Source organism: Macrotis lagotis, chromosome 5 (genome assembly GCF_037893015.1).
Source record: "Macrotis lagotis isolate mMagLag1 chromosome 5, bilby.v1.9.chrom.fasta, whole genome shotgun sequence".
In the NCBI taxonomy this organism is placed as follows: Eukaryota; Metazoa; Chordata; class Mammalia; order Peramelemorphia; family Peramelidae; genus Macrotis; species Macrotis lagotis.
In genome coordinates, this window is record NC_133662.1 from 191,228,768 (window position 1) to 191,247,544 (window position 18,777).

Consider the following 18,777-nt stretch of genomic DNA (forward strand, 5'->3'; position numbering starts at 1 on the left):
GGCCTGCAGGATCAGAAGATCTGTGATATATTCCTGGAGAGCCAGAAATAAAAAGTAAAAATATGTAACATCAAAAAGTCCTAGACACAACAAGAAGCAAAGATTTTGACATAGGAAAAAGAGAAATCAAGATTACCGAGCAGTGTAAGACTGGTCAGAAAACAGTAGACTCTCAGATCCTACCCCAAATCACAAAAATTCCTCAGCTCCATTGCTAATTAAATTCTGTTTTCTCTCTCTCCAATGGAATTTATTCTCATAAACTGATAATTTAAATGCCTTGCCAAGAACTCTTATTTAACATAATTGGAATAGCAAAGACATGTAGATAGATTAGATAGATGCATACATACATAGATGATAGATAGATAGATATGTAAAATCTTATTTTATTCTCATAAGAACCTTGAGAGATAGGTACTTATTATTATTATTATTCCTATTTTACAGCTGAGGAACCTGAAGCAGAAAACAGGCAAGGCATTTGTTCCAACATCACAGTATCTGAGGTCACATTTGAACTCAGATTTTCCTGCATCCAGATCTAGCTAGCTGCCATAAACATCTCAAACTTCAATATCAACAAAATAATTGAAAAAGACTTCTCATGCTAAGCCTTTAGATAAGATGGAAAGATATAGGTTAGCTGATAATACAATTAGGAAGATTTGAACCTGGGTGAAGAGAAGACCCAGGAAACAGTCATCTAGTGATTCAGTGTCAACTGGTAAGAATGGCTAGTGGATCTCAGGGATCTCTTCCAGCCCCTTCACTGTCCAATATTTTTGTCAATGATTTGAAGGAATAGAGATGATATGTTTATCAAATTTATAGCATAGTGCTTGAGTGGACTGAGTCTAACATCCCCCCCTCCAAGAAAATCTTGACGACCTAAAATAATGGACTAAATCAAAGAAAATGAAGTTTAGTAGGAATAATCTAAAACATTTGAATTCCAAAAAATTATTTCACAAATAAAGATGTGGTCATGATATGGGTAGGTAACTATTTCTGTTGGAAAAAAAAAAAACTTGGTAGAGGGCAATCTCAATATGAGTCAACAATGTAATATGGCAACCCAAAAGCTAACACGTTGGCAGGCCACATTAATGCAGTCGTGCTGTTAGGAATGAAGGAGGAAATAGTTTGGTTCTATGTTTGCCCAGCCACACCACATGGGAAGCTTCCTGCTCAGTTCTGGTCACCATGTGTTAGTAAAACATGGATAAGCTGTAGTGTGTCCAGAAGAGGACATCCAGAGTAGTGAGAGAATTGGGGAATATTGGTTGGTATAGAACAGGTTGCAGAAACGGCTTATTTAAGGTAGAGAAAACATATCTATCTTCAAACAGTTTTAAGTCTATAATGAATGACCTTGAATGATCTTGACTTTTTGAGATCTTGTGAAAGAAATTTTAGATTTGCTTTGTTTCTCTGTAGAGGACCAAATTAGGAGCAATGGATTGGGGGTGGGGCTGATTTAGATTGGATGTAAAAGAAAAAATCTTGGGGTGGCTAGGTGACATAGTGGATAAAGCACTGGCCTTGGAGTCAGGAGTACCTGGGTTCAAATCCGGTCTCAGACACTTAATAATTACCTAGCTGTGTGGCCTTGGACAAGCCACTTAACCCCATTTGCCTTGCAAAAACCTAAATAAAAAAAAAAGAAAAATAAAGAAAAAAATCTTAACAATTACAGATATCTAAGAGTGGAATGGATCATCTTGGGGGATAATGGGATCCCCTTAGGAAGTAACTAGATAGCATAGTGGATAGACCACCTGGAATCAGGAAGATCTGAGTTCAAATGTGACCTCAGATATTCATTAGCTGTGTGATCACACAAATTGTTTCACCTCTATTTGGCTCAGTTTCCTCAACTGGCTCTTTTTTCATTACCAAAGAGTACCACAACATAAAAGAGGTGATGTCATGACATGCAAGTGAATCAGATTTAAGTTTGGGAGGTCTGTGCTAAGTCACCTCATATTCTCCTCCAGAGCCATCTGGGTCCAGTGACCAGATATGAATCAAGATGACTGGAGATGGTCCAGGATACTGTGGAAGACTTAGTCATTTTAAGTTAAGATCTTTAACAGGTTAAAGTTTGACTAAGCAAACACCATTTCCATGATTAAGGCTAGGTAAGAAAGAAATGAATCAGAGAATGGCCTTTTTTTTATAACCTAATCAAAAAAAAATCAATCAATCTGGGAGGGGAAGACCATCAGTTTCTGTTCAAAACAGAAACTATTGTTATTCACATTCACTCTGAGTCAGTCAGGGCCCAAGCAAGGACCAAGATGGGCTTGGCCTATTATTGACCAATCAATGATACCCAAAGTGATTAGGGTTTAGGCATAGTTCTCCACTGTAAAATGAGGATAACAATAGCACCTCCCTTCTAAGATTTGGGATTGGATCAATAAGATAATATTGGTAAGTGCTAGGAACAGTACCTATTACATAGTAGATCCAAATTCAAATCTGGCCTCAGATACACATTAGCTGCATGATGCTGGGCAAGTCGCTTCACTTCTGTTTGATTCAGTTTCCTCAACTGTTGTTTGTCTTTCATTCTCAAAGAGTACTAGAAGGGAGGAGATGCATTACATGCAAGTGAATTAGATTTTACTGTGGGAAGGCTGTGCAAAGTCACCAGCCTCACTTTCTCTAATAATGAATAAATTCCTGCTTCCTTATTTCTCCTTGTTGGAAGTCTTCAAGCAGAATCTAGACACCGTTTGGTAAGTATGCTGTAAAAAGGAATTCTTGTTCAAATATTTATTGGATTACATATCATCAGAGGTTCCAGCTCTTACCCAGCTTCTGTTGGAATACATGTAGAACCCCCCCCTGCCCAGCAATAGCTTGTCAAGGTCCTTCATAAAATGCGATACCACGTAAAGGGTAAATGTCAAAGCTGAAGATGAACACGGGTCCTTCTGACTTCAGGATCAGCTCTCTATTCATTGCTAATTAGTTGTGTCAGAGAAAGAGATAAATGGAAGTTTATATAGAATTTGTACATTTAAATATATATATATACATATATATGCATATAATCTCTTTCTAATGGCAGCCATCTCTAGGGGGGATGGGGGAAAGATACATGCATGATAACTATTATCTATTTAAAAGGAATATCAAGTTGTATATAATAAATGTGCAGTTTCATGTGCAATCATCTTTTTTATTATACTATGTTATAGAAATGTTTATTTTATTCCAAAAAGTTTTTTAAAAATTAAAATAAATTAAATCAATGACTGAACAAACTTTGAGGTTGGGACTTTTCCTGATAATATGACTCCAGTATCCCTTGACTATAAAAAGTCTTCAGAACTACTTATGATTATTCAGAAAGTTGGGTTGCAAAACCACTCTCATGTTTAGCACAGAATCTCTTGGCAGATACTATAATCATTTAAGTTTCAAGCTAAACCAACTACAAATTATAGTATGGGTTTTGTGCTTTTATCTTTATTACACCCCAGGATGGACAGCTCACTCTCAAGTATAATAGGAAGATATATGACTGAGAACAACAGACATTTCTATATTTTTCTATATGTTTCTATAAATTAAAAAAATTATATAGGTGATTTTTTTTACAGCAACTCAATGAGTTGACAGTCTTGTTAGTATCTCTATCTTTTAGACAAGGAATCTAAGGCTTACAGAAAGCTATGACTTGACCCACATCATCCAAATAAGTCATCAGGTCTTTGCTCTAGAACTGGAAGGTACTCCAGAAATCATCTGGTCCAACCTTCTCACTTTACTTTTACTTTTCACTTTACTTTTTTAACTTATTTACTTATTTTTTAATTACATGCAAAGATCATTTTCAACAATCCTTTTTTGGTAAGGCTTTGAGTTTTACATTTTTCTCCCTCCCTCCTGATAGAGAACAATCTATATATGTATAACTATGTTAAACATATTTCCATATAAATTGTGTTGTGAAAGAAAAATCAGAATAAAAAGAAAGAAGAATGAGAGGAGAAAAAACTATAAATCATAAAATAAATCTTAAAAATTGAAAATAGTAAGCTTTGGTCTGTATTCAGACTCTATAGTTCCTTCTCTGGATGTGGATGGCATTTTCCATCATAGGTCCTTTAGAATTGCCTTTGATTGTTGTATTGCTGAGAAGAGCCAAGTCCATCCTAGTTGCTTTTTAGTGTGTGTAATGTTCTTTTGGTTCTACTTACTTCACTCAGCATCAGTTCCAAGATATTCTGAAGTCCCATCCCTCATGACAATAAACATTTATTAAGTACCTACTAAATCCCAGACCCTGTGATAAGTCCAAAAGATGCAAAGAAAGGCACAATCAGCCCCTGCCCTGAAGGAGCCCACAATCTAATAGGAAATTCAGGGTCACAAAGATTTAATTCTGGTCTCCTTACTGCCAGGGTTCATGTTTTATCCTCTATAATAACAGTTCTAATAGTAGATAGCATTTATGTATGCCTTAAAGTTTGCAAAGCACTTTACAAATATGATCTCATTTTATTTTCACAACAATCCTGAAAGTTATTGTTATCCCCCATACAGGTGAGGAAACTGAGGCAGACAGAAGAGAAATGATTTTCCCAGGGTCAAATCACATTACAGCTAGTAAGTGTGCAAGGCTGGATTTGGAAATCTAGCCTTCTAGACTCCTTAAGAGTCCTATGCTCTACCTCCTAACAAAACCTTTCTGGTTTTGTTCTTGTTGAGCTGTTTCTGTCGTGTATGACTCTCTGATCCCATCTGAGGTTGTCTTGACAAAGATACTAAAGTGGTTTGCCATTTCCTTCTCTGGCTCTTTCACTGATGAAGAAACTGAGTCAAGCAACATTAAATGACTTGCTCAGGATCACATAGCTAACAGGTGTCTGAGGCTGGATTCCAGACCCTAGGACTATGTCCATTGTACCACCTACCTGCTCCTTTTCTTTCTAAGCATCTAGTCTGAAATTCTTGAGTCTTTAAATAGAAGCTTCCTTCTACACAGTCACAAGAAGCTTAATGTTAGGGTTCTGTTCTTCATCATATGAAACCCAGTACCTCTTTGAGGAGAGGCCTTCCTTCCCTACTATTCAATTAATAAGTATGTGGGTGGCTAGCATCCTTAGTAATGTGCAGTGGCTCAAGTGCTAATTCCATGTCCCAAACAAAACTTTTAGCCTCTCCAAGTACTTTGATATCATGATCAGAAAAGATGTCAGGGATAACAGTCACTGACATTTATATAGCATTGTGAAGTTAATATAAACAGTACTCTTGGGGCAGCTAGGTGGCACATTGGATGAAGCACCAGCCCTGGAGTCAGGAGTACCTGGGTTCAAATGCGACCTCAGACACTTAATAATTACCTAGCTGTGTGGCCTTGGGCATTAACGCCATATGCCTTACAAAAAAAAATTTTAAAAAATACTCTTCATATTTGATTTAAGCCCACAATAACCCTGTGAGATAGGTACAACACCCCCATTTTACAGATAAAGAAACCAAATCTCAAATGACTGAATATGTTTTGCAAGACTATGGACATAGTCCTGCAATAGACAGATACATAGACAGATAGATAGCTAAATAGATAGATTCACTACAATGGTTTTGATTTTCTGTTTTCCCCCAATGGCAGTAAGAGAAAGAAAATAAATCAATTTTTGCTGATTAATTTATTAATTAATTAAAAAAATAATGAACTGAGGTCCAAAGAGTTATACCATGGTCACTTGACTAGTGAGGACAGTACTCCTGGGTGCCAGATCCTTTGTCCATACATCACTCACCCTTTCATGATCATGTAGTAAAAACGAGGGTTAACAGACTAACCATCTGAGTGATAACAATGAAGTAAAGACCTCCAACACATGAGGTAGATTCCTTATGGAGGTTTTATGAGAGACAGACAAGAGTCTCATAGTACAAGAGCATATAGAGAGATTTTTCTCTTTTTTCCCCCAATGGGGAGAAATTGAGAGAAAAGTGAAAAGGAAGAGGATAGCCAAAAGAAGAAAAAAAAAAAGAAAAGAAAGAAAAAAGGATCACTGACATCTTGTTAGGAGAGAATAAAAGGAAGGCCAGAATAAAAATCACAGATGAGTCAGATAGCTTTGAAAGCTACAGGTTGAATTTATTATATATTTAAGAAGTAAAGCTATAGCTGCAAATAATATATATGAAATACCCATTGTATTTGTTTGTTAAATTCAAAATAAAAATAATTTTTTAAAAATTGTTCAGGGAGGTTGTAATCAGTGAATATATGCATCAATGGAGTGAATATATACATCAATGAAATAAATCACAGATTCATCAGAATACATTTCAAACACAATGCACTTAACTTCTAATTTCCCATGTGCATGATTGTGGCTGAAAAGACCAATGCACAATTATTTAACCCTGCAGTATTGCCCTGACTTGTATGCTTAGTCCATCGTCTTTGAGCCCTGTCCTTAAATAAAGTGAGTCCTATAGTAATCCAGATGGTGTTGGGCAGGTGTTCATTAAATCAGCATGTGTAGGCTCATGTCACACTGGGCCTTGGGCAGTGGTACAATGGGGGAAGCTAGAAGAAGCTTGAAGAAAGAATACAGCTTAATACAGAGGGTCCTGCAGATACTGGGGTTCTATATTGTCAAGAATTCTTGGCAGGACACAGGAGGAAAGGACATAGGAGTATCCTAGGTCTGGGAGTCAGAACCAAGCCAAACTAAGTCAGAATTGACTAGAAACAAAGAAGTTTCTATATAAATAGCACTGGTTCTGCATAGGCAGGAGAGATCAGGAGGGTAGCGGGTTCTAGCAATTAGCCACTAAAAGTCAGAGAAACAGAAGATATTTGATGTAGTTAGAATAGATTCCTCAGAGAGGAGAGGCAGCAGAGTTGAGTTTTGCTTCCTCCAGAACTGCTAGAGCCATCTGCTTTTCAAGCCTGGCTCACTTCTCCAGGGCTGATGAGTATCAGCTGGTACAGACAAATTTAGCACAGACAAGAGAGAACAGATAGGTTCCAAAGAGGGCTGGCCAGAAGCGGTGGCCTGGAGTCCAACACTGATAGGCAGGTCTGTGCACATAACACAGTGTGATTATAACCACTAACCCCAGGACAGACGATGTCTATTCTCCTAATTTTAGGCACCTTGCACAGTACAATGAAGGCAGAGCTGCAGGAGGTTTACATTGAAGCCCACAAAGAGGCCAAAGAGGAAGATCTTTCCTCCGGGGAGGATGATGCCATCTTCAGGGTGGAACCATTCAAGGTGCCTGGATAGTTGAACAAGACTATGAGAGAGTTGAGGGAAAGAGAGAGAAGCAGTAGGGAAGAGGGTACAATGATTCAAGCTGTTTTGGGAAACCTTTTTTTGGTATGGTTTTCGGAAAGGTCAGAAATCAGAGAAAGAGAGAATAACTAAGTTATTGAAAAGCTTAATTCAGAAGGAAAATATTTTTCAACAAATCCCATGTAATAAGAGTGAGGTTGGGGGGAGGAAAAGGAGGGGAAAAAATTAATTTAAAAGACCTTTAGAATTCTTTCCTGGGGCTAAGCTGTTCTGACTAGTGGAGGAGTGAAAGCAAATTCATCTAACTCATGATGCCAAATGGCCCCAGACCATGCTTCACAGGTACCTGGAATTTCTCATCATCTTCCCTGTCATCACACATACTTTTCTTGGATGACACAGTCGTTCTATGTAAGAGATAGGACTTGAAGCTGGGTCTCTATCCCCCATGCTACTGACTCTCACACTTCACTATCTTTCTACTAAATCTCATCCAGATAACTAAACAGAGGGACAACTGGAATGGATGACAATGTGGAAAAGGTTACTTAAGTCAATTCAATAGAGTAGAAAGTGAAAGAAATTTCACTAATACTAGACATTATCTCGACTTCAGTATTTTTCCAGGCCCTTATAAGATTTCCTTCCCCAACATACATATGGGCATATAACATGATATTCTCATTCTTTTTTAAGAAAAAATTAAGTAATACCATATTATTTAACCTCTCTTGGTCTCAATTTCTCCTTTATCTGCTTCTGGACTAGAGTCCCCAGGGTTTCCTAGACTCACGTTAAGCTTTGGAGGTCTCAACATTAATACTATGCTTTAGGAACATCCATGAGTCTTTGTCAACAATTTCAACCTCATCCTACAAAGAAAAGTGAGATGTTTAACACTTAGTGGCCCTCCATATCCTCAGTTCTGATTGACTAACATTCCCTAAAGAGATTCCTATGAATTCAGAGGTCTTTTCAATAATTCCATAAATAACTACAAGAAAGGACAAAATGAAAAGTCCCTTTAGTAAGAGCCCTATTGACTTCAGTGCCTGGATTGTTTCTTCACCTTTTCCTTTCCTTGGTTTAAAAAGGGTCATCCTCCAGTCATCCTGGTCTGCATCTGGCCACTGGTCCCAGATAGTTCCAGAGGAGAAAGTGAAGTGGGTGATTTTGCACAGCCCCCGCCCCCCACTCAATCCAATTCGCGTAACACATCATGGCCATCACCTTCCTGATGTCATGATCCTCTTCAAGAATAAAGAACAGGGGTGGCTAGGTGGCCTAGTGGAGAAAGCACCAGCCTTGGAGTCAGGAGTACCTGGGTTCAAATCCGGTCTCAAACACTTAATAATTACCTAGCTGTATGGCCTTGGGCAAGCCATTTAACCCCATTTGCCTTGCAAAAACCTAAAAAAGAAAAAAGAAGAAAGAACAAATGGGGTGACTAGGTGGCTCAGTGGATAAAGCACTGGCCCTGGAGTCAGGAGTACCTGGGTTCAAATCTGGTCTCTTACCTAGCTGTGTGGCTTTGGGCAAGCCACTTAACCCCATTTGCCTTGCAAAAATCTAAATAAAAAAAGAATAAAGAACAAACAATAACAATAATCCTTGGCTTGAATACTAAACTTCAGCAATGTTGATTTGAACATGGACAAATTAGTAAACATCTAACTGTGCTTCCTTATTTGGGGAAGAAACCCATGTGTCATACTGGGAATAACTATTTAAGACAACTACTATCCATAATTGTGGCCATATGCAGACTTGGACTAGGCAGATTCATATAGGCCTAAATTCTGAAAGTGTTCCTTTCATACAATGGTCTAATCATATGGATTTGACTGGGCATCTTACTATATTAAATAAGTAAAAATGTAAGCTATTTTTATTTTTCACAAAAGACCTAATTTGGGGCAAACCTAAATATGTTCAGTTGATAATTCATGTTTTATTCACCAAATGTAACTGTTGGGATAATTATCTTTGCTTTTTTTTTTAATCACAATTGAAATTTTTACAAAAGTGCTGGAAAACTACAAAATTTGCTGCCTTTGCTCAAATCTGGAGATGGCAGTTTTATAAAATTCCTCTTCTTAAAATAGAAAAGACTGTTTTAAAAAACTGATTTTGTACAAATAATTAGATATAATTTGTTGTTTCCTTAAACTTAGATGAACAGATAGTGAAAGGAAGCCACTTATTGGACAATTTCAGAGATCCAGAAAATAGCCAAGAACCAAAAAGTAATAATAATAATAATAATAATAATAATAATAGTTATTGCTGTTATTATTTTAACAGATTGTTTTTAGCTGTTCCAATAGAAATACAAACTCCAAGCACTAAAGCCCATGCATGAGAGACAGCATGGCAGAGTGGAGTGAGAAGGCTTGCTTCAAGCTCTGCCTCTACCACACACTTGGCAATGGGGTCATAAATCACTTAACCATTTAGTGCTCTAGGCAAATTTTCAAAACCATAGGTTTTAAGCTATAGATGAATTGCTAACCTTCGTAATTAGAGAGTGAGTTTCACACACTTCAAATATGGACTTTAAAAAAAAAGTTCATTCATTTTAATAGTGTAAGTGGGGAGAAGTTGATTCCTTGGGCCCTTCCCTGCCCACATCTTCAGGCTAACTGATGTGATTAATCACAGAGAATGAGGAGTAAGATAACCATGGTAATAAAGCATTAATATGTTAAACTATTGAAATATATAGATAAAGTCAAGGGAGAAAGAAAGCAGCTTCAAGAAGCAAGACCTCTGGCAGCAGAGAAAAGAGCCACCTATGGATTGAAGAGAAAGCTAAATTCTTATAAGAAAGAGTCAAACTGTAGGGGCAGTTAGGTGGCACAGTTGATAGGGCACCAGCTATGGAGACAGGATGACCTGGGTTCAAATGTGACCTCAGACACTTAATATTTACTTAGCTGTATGACTTTGGGGAAAGTCACAACCCCACTGCCTTGCAAAAAAACAAAAATATAAAATATAAAATAAAAGAGTCAAACTATAGAGAAGATCGGAGCTAGGAATTCAAACTAAGTGACCTTCTTAGTACCAGGGGGAACAATGGAAGGATATTACAAGAAGAGAAAAAACATCAGCTTTGATATACTGAGTTATATGAGTTACCTTGCCTATCTGTGTTCTCTCCTGGTATTCTTCACTACCAGTATCAAACTCCCATGTATAGCCAGAATCAGATTAAAATGTAATTGGGAATATTTAATAAAATATATAAAAATATAATATAGCATAGTTAATGTTACTTGTGGTTTTTTAAAATCAACATACCACCACAGGGATCTGTTTCTATTTAAGTTTGACCACTGCTTTAAGTTTTTCCCATTCTTCCCACAAACAGTATATTGGTGGTAGAATATGTCCCAGGTTTTTGAGAGGGGATATATTATAGTACCATTTTTGTGCCATTTTAATAAATGTCTTTGCTTTGAGTTAATTGTATCTACTAGCTATTATAGTAAGATCACCAATTGGAACTTGTTTTAGTAGTATAGATCTACAGGGTACCTTCAAACCTGGGAACAGTCACCTCCCCTCTCTTTTCTGTATCCCCTTTTCTCCTCTAACTCCATCAGCAAATTTGATCCTATGAGAAACAAATTTGGTAGATATTCTAGAATAGTACCTCCTCTCCTTCAATCAGAATCCATTCACTCTTTTCTTTGGAACAGTTCTGGCAAGATTAGTCATCTGTTTTCTCATCTATCATTAATCAATTAGAAGCAACAAATTAGAACCTAGGATAGAAGGAAGACCTCCATTTGATTCTGATAATATGATATTGAGGGATTAAAAAAGAGATGTGAAGGGGCAGCTAGGTGGCACAGTGGATAGAGCACTGGCCCTGGAGTCAGGAGTACCTGAGTTCAAATCCGGTCTCAGACACTTAATAATTACCTAGCTGTGTGGGCTTGGGCAAGTCACTTAATCCCATTGCCTTGCAAAAACCTAAAAAAAAGAACAAAACAAAACAAAAAAAACTGTGGCCTAAAAACATTAACACTGAGCCAATCAAGGAAAAATTAAATTATGGTCCATGTATTTTCTGTAGGAAGTCCGGAAAGTGAGTAACGGAAAGTTTTAAATGAAAATAGTAAAAATAGTTACAATTTGGACACTTAACAGGGAAGCTATTTAGATAATAATGCCAAATCAATGAGTGATGTGCTTGGGACTAGTTCTGGAATTGTCTGAGGATATCTACTTATACCTGCTTCCTTTATTTACCTAAGATAAGTTCCCAGGCACCTCAGAAGGCCTTTTTAAAAAGAACTGACTCTAAAAAGAATATTCAGCACATCACTAATGAGAGGTACCAGGATAGGTTTCTTTATTGTTTATGTTCATCACCAGTAAACCCACAAAACAAGCCAAATTTAGAAATTATAATGATGATGTTTCATCCTCTTGGAGCAGCTTTTCTTCCTGATGCTAATGTCTGTTTGTGGTTATTATTCACTGCCCACCAGTGGTATACTTGGCATCATGTAGTACATGCAAAGATAGTCTTTACCCAGGGGGCACTCACCCCAAGCAACATGGGAAATTTGTTTTTAAACAAATTGAGTTTTTCCCTCTGGCCATTCAAGACTGGATGGATTTTTAACCTGATTTGTTATGGAAAGGAGAACTATGAACACTGCCGGCTGTGGGCCTCTTCCAACATAATTTTTGATCTTCAGATTGATTTCCCTCATGTTTGGCCCCGAGGCAGAGCTTTGAAGGTATCTCAACATGGCTCCCAGGGCAACTCTTGGCAAAATATGAGGCTCTACACTGGAACAAATCCAACCAAAGCAAATCTGCTGGGGACATTCTTAGGGGAAGCATAAGACCCAAGGTGGTCTAATATAAGAATGCAAGACTTGGAGTCAGGAAACTCAAGCTCAAAATCCATTTCTGCCACTTATTAACTGTATGATTTTAGGTAAGCCACTTCATCTCTGTGGGATTCAATTTCCTGATCTATAAAATGAGTGAGTTGGTTTGGGGAACATAAGTAGGGACTTGATAAAAAAAATATGACTGAGAGAGGTCAGACTGGAGAACCAGGAGAAAGTGTTATCATGAACCCAAAAAGGAGACAGATTCTATGAGGACAAGGGTATTGACAGTGTCAAATGCAGCAGATAGAGAAGGATGAGAACCAAGGCAAAACATCAGATATAACAAGGGATCTGGTAACTTTGAAGAGAGCAGTTTTAATCAAGTGATGAGGTCAGAAACAATGAGACAGAATCTACTAAAAAAGAATACAAGGATTACCTAGCAGCAGTGAGAGCCCACTTTTAGATTTGATAAGCACAATTCTGTGATTTCCTTCAGGTACATTCAGCAGGATGTGAGTTGGAGCAGAGGAGCCAGATAGGGAAGTAACCTAGTATGGAGACCTGGTAAGGAATGAATAAGGAGAGGAGGAATGCTAGAGTAGGACAGTGTGGAATTCAATTGATTAGCTATGGAAATAAAGCAAGGGTGCTGATGACCTGAGAAAGTGCTAAGTGGAAGAAACCAAGGTAAGGATAAGGGCAAAGAGTAGGTGAAGGAAAGGTGAAGCAAAGGAGGGATGCAAGGATAAGAAATTGTAGTCAGATAGAAAGTCAGTTTTTGGCCAAAGAAGTGATAAGGATTATCCACCCTTTCCCAAAGGGTTGGAGAGTGAGTAAAAGGACAGGAAGCAGAGACATTGAGTGAAAACAGTAACAAGAAGGAAAAATAAAACAAGTGGGTGTTGTCTCTCCAGGGATACAGGGTGATATTCCAGAAAGAGGACTGGTTTTAAAGTCAGTGATGTGGAATTGTTAAAAAATCATTTTACCACTCTGAGTCTCAATTCCCTTATCCATAAAATGGTGATAATAAGTATCACACTATCTGCTTGAAGGGTTTTTATGAGAAAGATGATTTGTAAATCTGAAAATGCTTTATAAATGTAAGTTGTTTTAGCTCTAAATCCTATGAGGCCTCTGCACTTACACATAAGACAGTCTACATAGAGGCTACAGTTTATTCACTAAAAGAAGCTCATACTCAGGTATCATCATTGTTATTGTTGGGCTAGTAAACACTTAGCTAAATAAGGCAGGTTATACTCTTAAAAACTTAAAAAATGGTTAGGATGGACCGATGGGTCTGGGAACAGAAAGACAAACATTAGACATAACAGAACAGGTCTTTGGGTTCTGAGCAAGTCTCAATTCCACACCAGTTGCAGCTAAATTTTTCTGATTGACAGATATTTTAATCCTAGAACTGGAGGAATAGAAAGGATCGCAATGATCAGGTGGTTTGACTCACATCTAAAGGGACTTCTCTCTGCAATATGCCTAACTTCTGTGTTCCGTTTTCGTGATCAAAAGCTCTAACATTCTATCTGACCCATAGAATCCTTCATGCCCTGTCCAATTGATTTTCATCCTTTACAAGACACCAGACCTAGATTATTCTCTCTACCAGCCTCCTCGACTACTCAGATACTGCTGAATGGACCTGGAGGAAGTCACACAACTATGCCAAATGGAAACTCCTCTAATTTGATCCTAGAGCCAGTAAGAGTTTATTGACCAGCCAAGTGGCACAGGAAGACCTGAACTATAGGAAATCTTTTGGCAGCTGGGTGGAAGATAGATTGGAGCAGGGAATAACCTGAAGAGGGGAAACCAATTAGAAAGCAATTGCAATAGTCCAGGTGAGAGGTGATGAGGATGTGAAATAAGGATGGCAACTGTGTCAGTGAATAGGAGACATGATGTACAAGAAATGTGAAAGTAGGAAATAACAAGATTTGGAGACTATTCTCTCTCTCTCTCTCTCTCTCTCTCTCTCTCTCTCTCTCTCTCTGTGTGTGTGTGTGTGTGTGTGTGTGTGTGTGTACTCATATATACTTTTATTTGTACGTGTTATTCCCCACCAAAAAAATGTAATTTCCTTAAAAAGAGGTCTTCATTTTTTGTATTTTTGTATGCCCCATCACCCAACATAATGCCTGAAAACCATTAATAAATGCTTGTTTGTTGGCTAATTATTTCTTCTCAAATACCTCTAGTTATGAAGAATCCCCTACTCCAGAAAAAGCCCATTTCACTTTTTGATGACTCTAACCATGAATAAGTTTTTTCTGTTGAGCCAATATCTGACAACCAGTTAGCTTCCAACAGAATGTAAGCTTCTTGAAAATAGCAATGTTTTGTTTTTGTCTTTGTATCTCCAGTATCTAATATAATATCCCATTGGTCCTTGGGGATAGTGGGAAAAGAAGTCTCAGCTATCCCCTAAAACTTCTCTCTTCTAAAAAGGTCCCAGTTCCATCAGTCTTTGTTAAATCTTCCTAAAAGTTGTGTGATTATCTTTTAAAATCTAAGTTTCTTAAACATTGATATTAGACTGTTTTGATAACAAGCACTTTATCATTTTTCTGTTGGGGTTTTTAATTAATGAGTCTTGGTTCTGAATCCCCTGACCATCCTGCTCTCCTCTGAATGCACACATGGTGGCCAGACTGACCAGCATCTCAAGTGTGTTCTAACTAAAATATATATGGGTTACCATCTCCTTTACTCTAGACACTGGTCTCTTCATGAAACCCAAGATTACATTAGCTTTTTTGGTCTCTTCATGCTATTGACATATATGTAGTCCTTTAAAATACCAGATCCTCTTCACATGAACAGCTCTCTATGCATGTCTATCCTTGTATAGGAGATGTTTTAACATAGAGATTTATATTTATTCTTATTGCAATTCACCATTAGCTTCATACACACACACACACACACACACACACACACACACACACACTCATACCATTGCAGACTTTCAAGATCTTGTTGAATTTTCAAGTTTCTTATCCAATCTATTAGTTATCTTTCCTAGCTTTTTTGTCAGTTACACATATATCACATGTGTTTTTATATGTCACTAAAAAAATTGAACAGACTATAACCAAGGGAAGAACCTTACAGCATTCCACTAGGAACCTTCCTATTTCAAATTGCTAAATCTGAGGAAATGAAAGCAACAGCAGAAATTGAGAATATTTTAAAGAAAAGATGACCTTGGTTTAGAAGGTGTTAAATCTGAGCTACAACACATACAGATGCATTTGTCCTGCAGACAATTACTGAGAGGTAGGGAACAGAAGAGGGAATAGAAAGGGATTTTTTTTAATCTCTACTATTTCCCCTGAAGTCATAAGAATAGATAAGATCATTAGGAGAGAAAAATATATTTAGATAAGAAAATGACTAAAACTAGAATTTTGAAGGAGGACAAGGCCTTTCGTTTAATGTATAAGAGTAAAGAGTAGTAAAGTAAGGTGACAGATTAGGGGCAGAGAGGTATATCAATGAAGAATAAAGAGTCAATGAAGTTAAGAGCGGAAAAATAATAAAGAAAAAGGAGAATTTAGTCAATAACATCAAATGCCAAAGATGCCAAGCAGAATGAAAACAGAAAAAGGCAAGTGAATTTGGCTAAAGGAAAATCAGTAGAGATTCTGGAGAAAGTCCTTCCATAGAGTGATAGATGGAAGAAAGATTTATTATTTTTAAGGGATGTATAAGGATTGAAAAAGTGGAGCATAGAGTATGAATTACTTTTTAGGAACTTAATAGTAAAAAGGAAAGATGTACAAAGTCTCATGGTTAAAGGAAAGGGGTTTTTTGGCTGTTGTTTTTTTAAGTATCAGTAAGATGATGGGGCAGCTAGGTGGTACAATGGATAGAGCACCAGTCCAGGAGTCAGGAGGACCTGAGTTTAAATCCAACTTCAGACACTCAATAATTACTTAGCTATGTGACCTTGAGCAAATCATTTAACCCCTTAGCCTTGCCAAACAAAAAAGGGAGACGTAGAAGAGCCACCCCATTCCTTGACTTCTGCCAATCACCTGATAGCATCTAATTTTCTCCAAAAATATAAATAGGAACAGCTAATTGGCACAAAGGATAGAGCACCAGCCCTAGAGTCAGGAGGACCTGAGTTCAAATCCAGCCGCAGACAATAATTATCTAGCTGTGTGACCTTGGACAAATCACTTAATCCTGTTGCCTTGCAAAAAAAGTCAAAAATAATAAATACTTGAATAAGTATTTATTTGACTCCTCCATCAGACTATGAATTCCTTGAAAACAAAGATTTTACCTTCTTTGTATCACCAATACTTAGCACAGTGCCTGTGATATACAGTAGGTACTTACTGTTTTTTTAATTGAATTAACTCGATTTATTTATTTATCCACTTAAGGCAGGGATTCAGGACCAAGTCTTGCAGGCACTTATGGTTGTAAGACAGGATATGGATAATAAACTGCCAAAGATGACTGAGAATGATGAGAACCGGGAGAAAGTGTAGGTTAGTGCTAGGGAAAGAAAACATATTCAGGAGTAGGGAGTGTTTGACAGTCTCACAAGCTATAGAAAGGATACAAAAGTCAAAGACTGAGAAAAAGACTGAGATTTAGCAATTAAGAGATCATTGATAACTCTGGAGAAAGCAGTTTCAGTAGACCGGTGAGGCTGGAAGTCGGATTGCAAGAAATTGGGATATGAAAGGGAAAAGAGGAAAAGAAATATAAATGGTCTTTTCTAAGAGTATGACTATGAAAGGGAAAAGAGCTGTGGAATGATAACTTCCTATTTTAAACAATTATTCTTGCAAAAAATGTAATTTCAAAGACATTCTTAGATAGACTAAGACAGCAGGTGAGGGAGGAGGAAGGTCCAATACTCGTTTCCACCTAAGCACATTTTTCACCAATCTCTCCCTCTTCAAATTAATGGTGAATGAACACTGGCCCCAGACAAGGGGTTTCAGAGGGCCAAGACCCTCCACTGAAGCCTGAAGGCAATGAGAGTAGGAGTAGAAATGCGAGCTTGCCCCAAAACTATGGCTATCAAAAGCCTGCTTCAGTGGTCTTACCCCCTCTCTATAGATAACAGAATTCTCTTAATGTCTTTAAGTGGCATCCACTGGACACTGTTGAAAAACTTTGTTCTTGGAGAGGCCTAGAAGCATAAGGGGGAAAGATGGAAAGTCTATCAAGACTGACCAATTTGCCTTACTATCTGGTATCACTTGTCAGTTAATGGATTTTCCTAAATGATATTGTGGAAATGTTATTGAAATGTCAAGTTTTAAAAACATGAAAGGCATTCTGTATAGTGTTCAGTTTGTAAGTTTTTAAAATATGGTTGTACAGACAAAAACTAAATAATATTAGAAATAGTTACTTTGGGGAGGACTTTTTAAGCTAACAGTATTTTATATGGAATTACATTCATTGAATTTATATAAATCCCAAGTGCTTATGAATCAAATCATTGTTGGAAATTAGATTTGCTCTTGTATAGTTATTTTTTGTATTCTTTTAAGAGAAATAAATGCATACAGGCTTATGATTTAAGACATTTTTTATAAAGGAAAGAGCTAGACCCAAGGGAGGAGATGGAAACTTGTGACAGATGCCCTTGATTCTTATTAAATGTCCACTCTCACCTACCTTTATTTCCTTTTGGAGTCTAGGGTACTGCCACTCTGAAGGTCTAAGGATGCTGGCTGGCCATCCATTAATGTGAGGAGCTAGAGAATGTCCCAGTGGTCAGGGAAATAGGCTTCTGACCCTCTGGAGTTCAGCACTTGGAGGATTAAATTCATGTTTCTTGTGCCTAGGTATCCAACTTGTCCCCTATGAAGATGTGTGAAGAGTGGAAGCAGCTTCCCATTTATACATTAACAACCTCCCTCCTGGCCTTGGATTTGACAGAAGATGACCACAATATTGAAGACCTAGTGGACCCAGGAAAGAGGAGATATCTGACTCCGACTTCTCCAATATTCTGGGAGAGAGAGACTGAGACTGGAATGTTAGCAGTCTTATAGTTTCACATAGTTTCCAGAGTGGACCGAAGTGCTTATGACATGTACATGATGCCAAATTGACACCTTATAAATTAAATCATGCCAATAAAAACCCCAGTTGCTCCATCCCAGTTACTATTTTGCTATAGAGATGACCCTGGGTTCTCAAAGACATTGTCAATAAAGCACAAAGGCAGGTAGATCCTATCAAACTGAATAGGCTTTAAGAATGAGTCCAATTTGAGAATAAATGTTAACTAAGGATTTAGTTAAATCTAGAGAGAGACTTACCACTAAGTTGTCTGAAGGATCACAACTTGTTCAACCATAGATACTCTTGAAAACTGTCTCCTAACTTGTGGAGGGATGTCATCTGCACCAGTGAAGGAAATACTCAACGTCACAGAATCCTGAAGTGATGAAGTTCCATTTTAAGTTGTTTGAGGACATGGACTGTGTCATGGTTTTGCTTTTATGTTACCAGTATTTAGCACAGTGCCTTGTATATAATAATATATAATAGATGGTTAATTCAAACTTCTTTATCAAATCCTTTCCAGTCTGAAGATTATCATCTGTGATAGAGAAAACAGAAATAAA

The 18,777-nt window shown here is 37.5% G+C and overlaps 1 long non-coding RNA gene across 2 annotated transcripts in view; it reads right to left on the bottom strand.

Annotated features, from left to right (window-relative positions):
- Positions 1-18,777, bottom strand: part of LOC141490001 (uncharacterized) — a 35,231-nt gene that overhangs the window by 14,819 nt on the left and 1,635 nt on the right. The window contains exons 2-3 of one of the 2 annotated variants that reach the window (XR_012469049.1): positions 18,469-18,752; positions 2,531-2,590 (exon numbers count right to left, since the gene is read on the bottom strand). This is a non-coding gene — a long non-coding RNA (uncharacterized LOC141490001). Of the gene's footprint in view, positions 1-2,530; positions 2,591-18,468; positions 18,753-18,777 lie in introns of those variants that run through there. The other variant, XR_012469048.1, reaches the window with a different exon arrangement.